This window comes from Typopeltis vanoorti, chromosome 23, assembly GCF_054136105.1.
Source record: "Typopeltis vanoorti isolate ZY-2024b chromosome 23, IOZ_Tvanoo_1.0, whole genome shotgun sequence".
Classification (NCBI taxonomy): Eukaryota; Metazoa; Arthropoda; class Arachnida; order Uropygi; family Thelyphonidae; genus Typopeltis; species Typopeltis vanoorti.
The window spans coordinates 15143477-15150840 of NC_143571.1; positions in this window are offsets into that span (position 1 = coordinate 15143477).

Genomic DNA, 7364 nt, shown 5'->3' on the forward strand with positions numbered 1-7364 from the left:
TTAAGAAGTAACGATTTAAATCAGGCATTGGCAACCTTCCCTAATTCGGGAGCCAAATTATCATTCTTTCTCCGAGTCAAGGGCCGGACCAAATTATTAAATAAAATAAATTAATATTCAATGAATTAAAGCAAGTTGCTACTTCATATTTCATTTATTTATAATATAATGCTTTGGTATAAAGCTCTACATAAATTTTATAATATAATGAACGACATAACAATTTAATGTGAAGATTGGCTTTGTACTTCAACTACGAGACTCTCAATATTGACGTTAATATTACTTCAGGATAATCGCATAGAATTTTCTAGGTTTTCGTCCGTTATTCTTGTCCGAATTTTTGATTTATTGTATTTCATCCTCGAAAAAAACTGTTCACACATAAAAGACAAATGATTTTTCTTGAAAAGGCGCGTAAATTTGCATATTTTTCTTCCACCAAATAAAATTTATAAAAATCCGTCAAAGCAATGTTGTTAAATTGTGATTTTAACGCTAAATCCGCCTGAAGCTCAATAAGTTCCATCTGTAAATTTTCTGGCACATTATTTACATCAGCATCCATCGGACGAGCAAATATAGCGAATGTGGAGTCTTTGTGTTTGAAGTCGGAAAACCTTGCATCAAATTAGTGCCTTCAGTTCATCTCCATAACAATTATAAGGGATATTTTTATGAGTTGCTAGAGTAGGAAAATGATAAATATTTTTAGCTATTATCTGACTTTCCAACAATCTTAGTTTATTACAAAAAAAGCTTTGACATATCATGCAGTTCATGAACCAATTGTCCTTGTTTTTGCAATTTAAGATTCAGTTCGTTTAGGTATCCGGTGACATCTACAAGGAATGCTAAATCACACATTTAGTGTGATTTAGCATTAAATGTGTGATTTAGCATAAACCACTCATCATCTTTTACTTGATTAATTGTGTTTCCTTTTATGTCCATAAAATCTGCAATGTCTTGTCTCAGATCATAAAATCATTTTAAGATTTTACCGTTACTCAACCACCTCACTTCACAATAATAAGACACATCTTCATAATCTGAAATTAGGTCTGTCAAATACTCCTTAAATTGGCGGTGATTAAGTGCACGTGACTTAATAAAGTTAATACGGGCTACTACAACTTCCATAACATTTGTGAATTTAATCGATTTTACACACAGATTTTGTTGGCGGAAAATGCAGTGAAAATTTGTTAAATTTTCTGGATGGATGTGTAGTTCTATTGCTCTTTCATGAACAATTCCAATAAATCCCTTCTGTGCACCAACCATTGCAGGGGCTCCATCAGTGCATATGCCAGATAGTTAACTCCATTTAATCCCAAATCTCTTGAAGACTGTGTTGACTGTTTCAAATATATCTTCATCGGTAGTTGTTCCTTTTAACGGCCGAAGCGCCAACATCTTCAACATCTTCTGCGGATTTCAACATCTTCAGTGATGGTGAAATCCGCATCAAATCCTCGAATAAATATTGCGTTGTGCTGTATCGGAGGCATCGGTGCTGTCATCCAAAACAATTGAAAATGCTTCCAATCTAGCAATCTTCTCTTTTAAACTTTTTTTGATATCATCAGCCATTTCTATCCGTCGGACAACAGTACGTCTCGACAAACGAATATTCTCGAAGTCTTTTTTCTTTTCAGGACATATTATACTTGCAACATCCAGCAGACATTCTTTGATAAATTCTCCTTCACCAAATGACTTAGAATACTTAGAGATTTTTTCGCTTACCACAAAGCTGCTTTGACAATGCTGTGGTGCTGCGTTCTTTGCTTGTTGAACATTTGCTGCTGGGTATCCAAGTTCTTCTTCAACTTATGTATTTCATTCTTTCATAGTTGTCCATCAATTTTTGGGTGATCCACATGTCTCGAAGTAAAGTGTCTCTTCAAGTTGTATTCTTTGTTGAAGGATGCGGATTCGTTGCACAGCAAACATACAGGCAAATCTTTATTCAGAATAAAATAATAATCCTCCGTCCAGTTGTCTTGAAATTGACGATTCTCCGCATATACTTTTTTTTTTTTTTTGCAATAACCCCTGACATTGTCCTAAATTTATAAGCGATATTCAGAACTGTCAAACAAAACTGTCTTCTACACCGCAGGCACTGAACAGAACACAACATCAATTCAGGCACTGAACAAAGTACAACACCAACGCAAGTACCGAACTGACACGTTGTAACACGTTCACACACGCCGCTAGTCAAAGTGAGAAAGAGACCTTGGTTGGAGAAAACATAGTGTGTTTTGCGCAAACCATATGACGTCAGCTTAATGTGAGTTAGTAGAACACACCATGTTTTCTCCCACTATGAATCAGAAAAACTTTGCTGAAATAGATTAGGGCCGGATCAAAAGAAGTAGAAGGCCGTATCCGGAGCGTGGGGCAGGGTTGCCCATATGTGGTTTAAAGTATCTAAAGACTATTGGAAGCATAAAGTTCCAGAAAGTGGTTGAGAATGAAAAAGCTAAAATACTCTGGGATTTCAAAATCCAGACTAACAAAAGCTTGGAATGTAATACACCCAATATAATAGTGGTTGAAAAAAGTAAAAACAAGGTGTTAAGTTTATCGAAATATCAGTACCAGGAGATAATCGGATTGACAACAAAGAAAATGAAAAAAAAATACAGAGTATCGCGATTTGCAAGTCGAAGTTGAACGAATCTGGCAAAAGAAAAAAACGAAAGTTGTTCCCATAATAATAGGTGCTTTAGGCGCCATCCCTAAAACATTGAAAAAACATCTAGAAGCACTCGAGTTAAATGGATTAAAAATTAGGCAGCTGCAAAAGGCCGCTTTGTTCGGCACAGCTTTCATTTTCAGAAAGTATTTCCACAACTCATAAGCCCTTGGGTAGGGCTCGAATTAGTGGAATATAACCAGCCTTTTCTTAAGACTGAGGAAGCAAATCAAGCTTTGATGAATATATATATATATATATATATATATATACACGTTTCTATTCGCAGAAGGGTAAAAGTTTCTTTGTACATGCTATATAATCTGTATCTCAGGATCTATTAATTTTTTTTTTTTTTTGTCAAATGATGTTTCAATAGGAAGGATTTGAATCTTTCATGGCAGCATGAACAAAGGATAGCAAGCTATAAAAATAAATAAAAGAAATAAAAATAACAGTAATAATAAAATGTAAAAAAATAATAAAAAAAATGCTTATCCTATGAAAATATATATTGTCGTTTTCATAGTTTTATTTATTTTATTTTTTAACATTTTTATATATATTTTTAAACGATTTTTTTTAAAGTTAGAAAATTATTTTGAATCTATATTTCAAAATTCAAGAAGTGATAAGAGATCGTTAACAAAAAAATTCTTCAAGAACAGTGAGACTTTAAAACTCTTTATTCTACACACAAATAAAATAATAAAATAAACAAACAAAAATAATAAAATCGACAAAGAAAAATAATACAATCGACTAATAAAAATAACAAATAAAATAAACAACAACAATAAAAAAAATACAAATTATGATGAAGAAAATCAGAGGGCGCTTTACTCTTCATAATATGAATGTGTGTCGTAGTCACATGAACTTGTCTTTAAATTAAACCTTAAAAATACGAAATATATATATTTTTCAAATCGATAAATGAGAGATTAGGCTTGTCAATTCTACCTGTCAAAATAAAAGAAAAAGCCACTTCGGATCCATTTTGAAACAGAAATTAGACATGTATTACACACACACACACACGCGCGCGCGAGCAATCTGAAGGCTAAATTTTCGTTCATTTTATTGTTGTAAACAAATCTGCAAACCCAATCCAAGCGAAACGAAGTACAAACCCCCACTTTCTGAGTTACATCAGAGTTTACTAAATAACCACGAGAACTTCGAGTGATCTGAATTCTGCAAATACTTCTGAAATGCATGTTGTAGCACTCACCTCTTTCCTGCTTGTGATAACACCACACAATAGGGACATCTTACATCCAGAGCAGCATTTAAATTTCCAATGGCCTTTCGACAATTCCCAAATAGACGAACAGAAACGGTTCAAAATTCAAATAGTGAAGTAAAGGATTTATTCGGTCTTTTTAGCAGAATATACTGCAACAGAAGAAGTGAATAAGTTACTGTCTCTATTCGTATTCCAATAAGCTCTCGTATTTTTAAGTGACGAATACTGTAGGACTACGTCAAAGGATACTAAAGTGAAATGCTTTTAGGCTGAACGTATTTTGGATTTACAAATGCATTGTGAACACGACTAACTTGGTTTTTGAGTATTATTTCCTTCATCATTCCACATGCTTATGCAAACATAATTACTCAATACAATGCTTAGAAGTTTATTGCACTATGCGTATGTATATTCCCGATTTTCTTCGCGATGCGATGGATTTGAGATAGATCGCTTAGTCCGTTTCGTCATCGGATCAAGCGCCATAAGAGAGAGAGAGAGAGAGAGAGAGAGAGAGAGAGAGAGAGAGAGAGAGAGAGAGAGAGAGAGAGAGAGAGAGAGAGAGAGAGTCAAATAATATTTAACTAAAAAAAAGTAAACGAAAACATATATTCAAGTGTATGCAATAAAACTATAGACAAAATAATGTATAATGTAAAACCTTGTTATTTATCACTTGACTTTTGAGTTTAAGTCTTCTTGCCAACTTATAGCACTTCGCAAATCCAAAGTAAGTAATCAAGTAGTGAAGAAAGAGAGGATCTAGAATTAGTATTTGGCATAGCGTTTTGTATTCTACTTTTTCATTGCTATCTTATAATTTTAGTAGCCAAACACATTAAAAAATTGGAACATACATAAACCATATATATATATATATATCATCTTCCTCTCTTTACCTTGCGGTGTCGAGGGTTTATTAACGGTTCACAGGATAAGGTGATCAGTCCTACGCCCCGGTTTTTCCAATGTCCTGTAGTATTGAGTTCTTAAGGCTGGTTTGCCTGCTTTGCAGGATGGAAAACCCCAGGATAAACTGGGGGAAAACCCTACTGTCCACGCCCAAGACCGGCTAACTTGGCTATGGCTAAGGAAGATTCTTCAGCTCCTCACGTCACCGACGGGAATCGAACCTAGGACACTCTTTTCCCTGGCATATTATAGTTCCGAAGCGAACAGCCACGAGGCTAACCGCGCGGACAAACTATGAATTTTAGTTGACATCTTATGTGTAATCTACGATAAGTTAATATATTTAGGGTGTAAGGTAATTAAACCATTATTTATATATAACCCACATGGATTTTTCGTGGTTAAATTAATTTAAATAATTCAAGCAGATTATTTAATAAAAAATCATTCATTGAAGTTTTGATGTGCTTCCTCTTCCTTCACTATAATCAAATAATATACAGTTTGATTACACTTTAATATATTTTATTTGGATTATGTCTTAAAGACTAATGGCAGTGCGCTTCGCAACCATATGCCCGGGGAAGGAGTGTTATAGGTTCGACTGATGTGAGGAGCTCAAAGATCTTCCTCAGCCATAGCCAAGGATTTTTCTCCCCAGTTTTTTCCTCCCGCAAAGCAGGCAAACCGGTCCCATGAACATACGCTTTGACAGACATGGGACACTACCTGGAATAAGGAGCAACCAACCTATTCCGCGGGATTATCGGTTAAGGAAGCTTACGAGGTAAAATATGTAAGCCTGCGTGAAAGCGTAACATACGATGATGATGATGTTTTAAAATTAACATGCTGAAACAATTACGCCTTTTAACATGTGTTATCCACTGCATACAACCAACTGATACAAACTAATACTTAAATGTGATACTTGACGCATTTTTATATGTTGACGCAAATTTATATGTTGCAAAAAAAAAAAAAAAAAAAAAAAAAAAAAACTCACAACTGAACACCTTCTATTCTCTTTTTTAAAATTAACTTCAATTATGATCATTTGGATTACGGAACTAAGGGTACTTGATAGGTCTTAGCTTTAAATTCCGGGAATACAATTCGAGATTCGAGACCTTTCATAAATTTAAATTTACAAATCTGAAACAGAAAAGTGTCCAATTTATTATAATTTTAATTTTAGTAAAATAAGTATTGTAATTGTATCCATTATAGACGATGATTAAAATTTTATTACGAATTCAAGAAACTATCCAACGAGTACAATGAATGCAATGTTATTCTTTATTTTATATACCTATTTGTGTTTTATTTAACTATAATACACTACTATCAATTATATGACACTGACAGTAGCCAATAGACTTTTGTGTAATGTATGGTGAATTTATTATTATTATTTTTTTTATTATATATTTTTACTTTTAAATTAGAATGCCATTTGATAACTTGTAAAAGTAATAATTATTATTTTATAATTTAGAGTTTTCTTAATTTTATGATTTTAATATGTAGAAATAGAGAATAATATGGATCCAACCATATTTTATAATCAAATCACAAAGATACTTTAAAGTGTTTCGAAACTTACCAGGCAGCTATTGAGAATGTAATGGATTAGGAGTTGCCTCGGTTTGCACTACTTAAAAGACACAAACTCTACCCACGAGCTCGCATTTTATTAGAGTTTCAATACGAAAGTACTACTCTCAACCACTTTGTGCTTAATTTCAAAAGTTCTTAACGTTTCTTTCTATATTTGACTATAAAATAGATATGGATCCGTAATATCATCGATTTTTATTACACTGAACTGTCGTGACCTTCAAGTAGCTGAAAAATAATTAAGGTTGATCAGTTCAATTTATTTATTTTATTTTTTTAAAGGAAGGTAAATGAAATTGCATATGGGAATGTATATGGAAAATAATGCAACAAAAATTTAAATTTGTAAATATTTTAAAATATATATAAAATATATATTAAAAATTGAAATATATTTTAAATATATTTAAAAATAATTTTCATAAGAGAAATTGTATAGTTCCGGGAATCGCCGGCACTTGGAACAAAATGTCTCTAGTGTCGAGAACATAAAATATCCGCGATTTAGAAACCTTAATTATAATTAATTTGAGAGTTGTACTGTTATCTCAGTATTATATGGGAAATGCTCCACCAGATGTCTCTTTTCTATAATCTCATTAGCGTTGTCACAGAATGGGCAGGGTAGGCAATGCGTTGGCAGACGATATTCTATGAATTTCCTGTTATTACGAAGCATAATGTGGTTAGTAATTTCGTCAAGTTGCTATAGAAAGACGGCGGGAGTCTATCAACATTTAGAGCGGAAATTAACAAACCAGTATATACACACAGTGGATATAAAATTATTAAAACGCGTATTGAAATTAAATATTACATATTCGATTACTCACAAAGTTTTCGAATACGTGTAATATTCTATTCAAATTT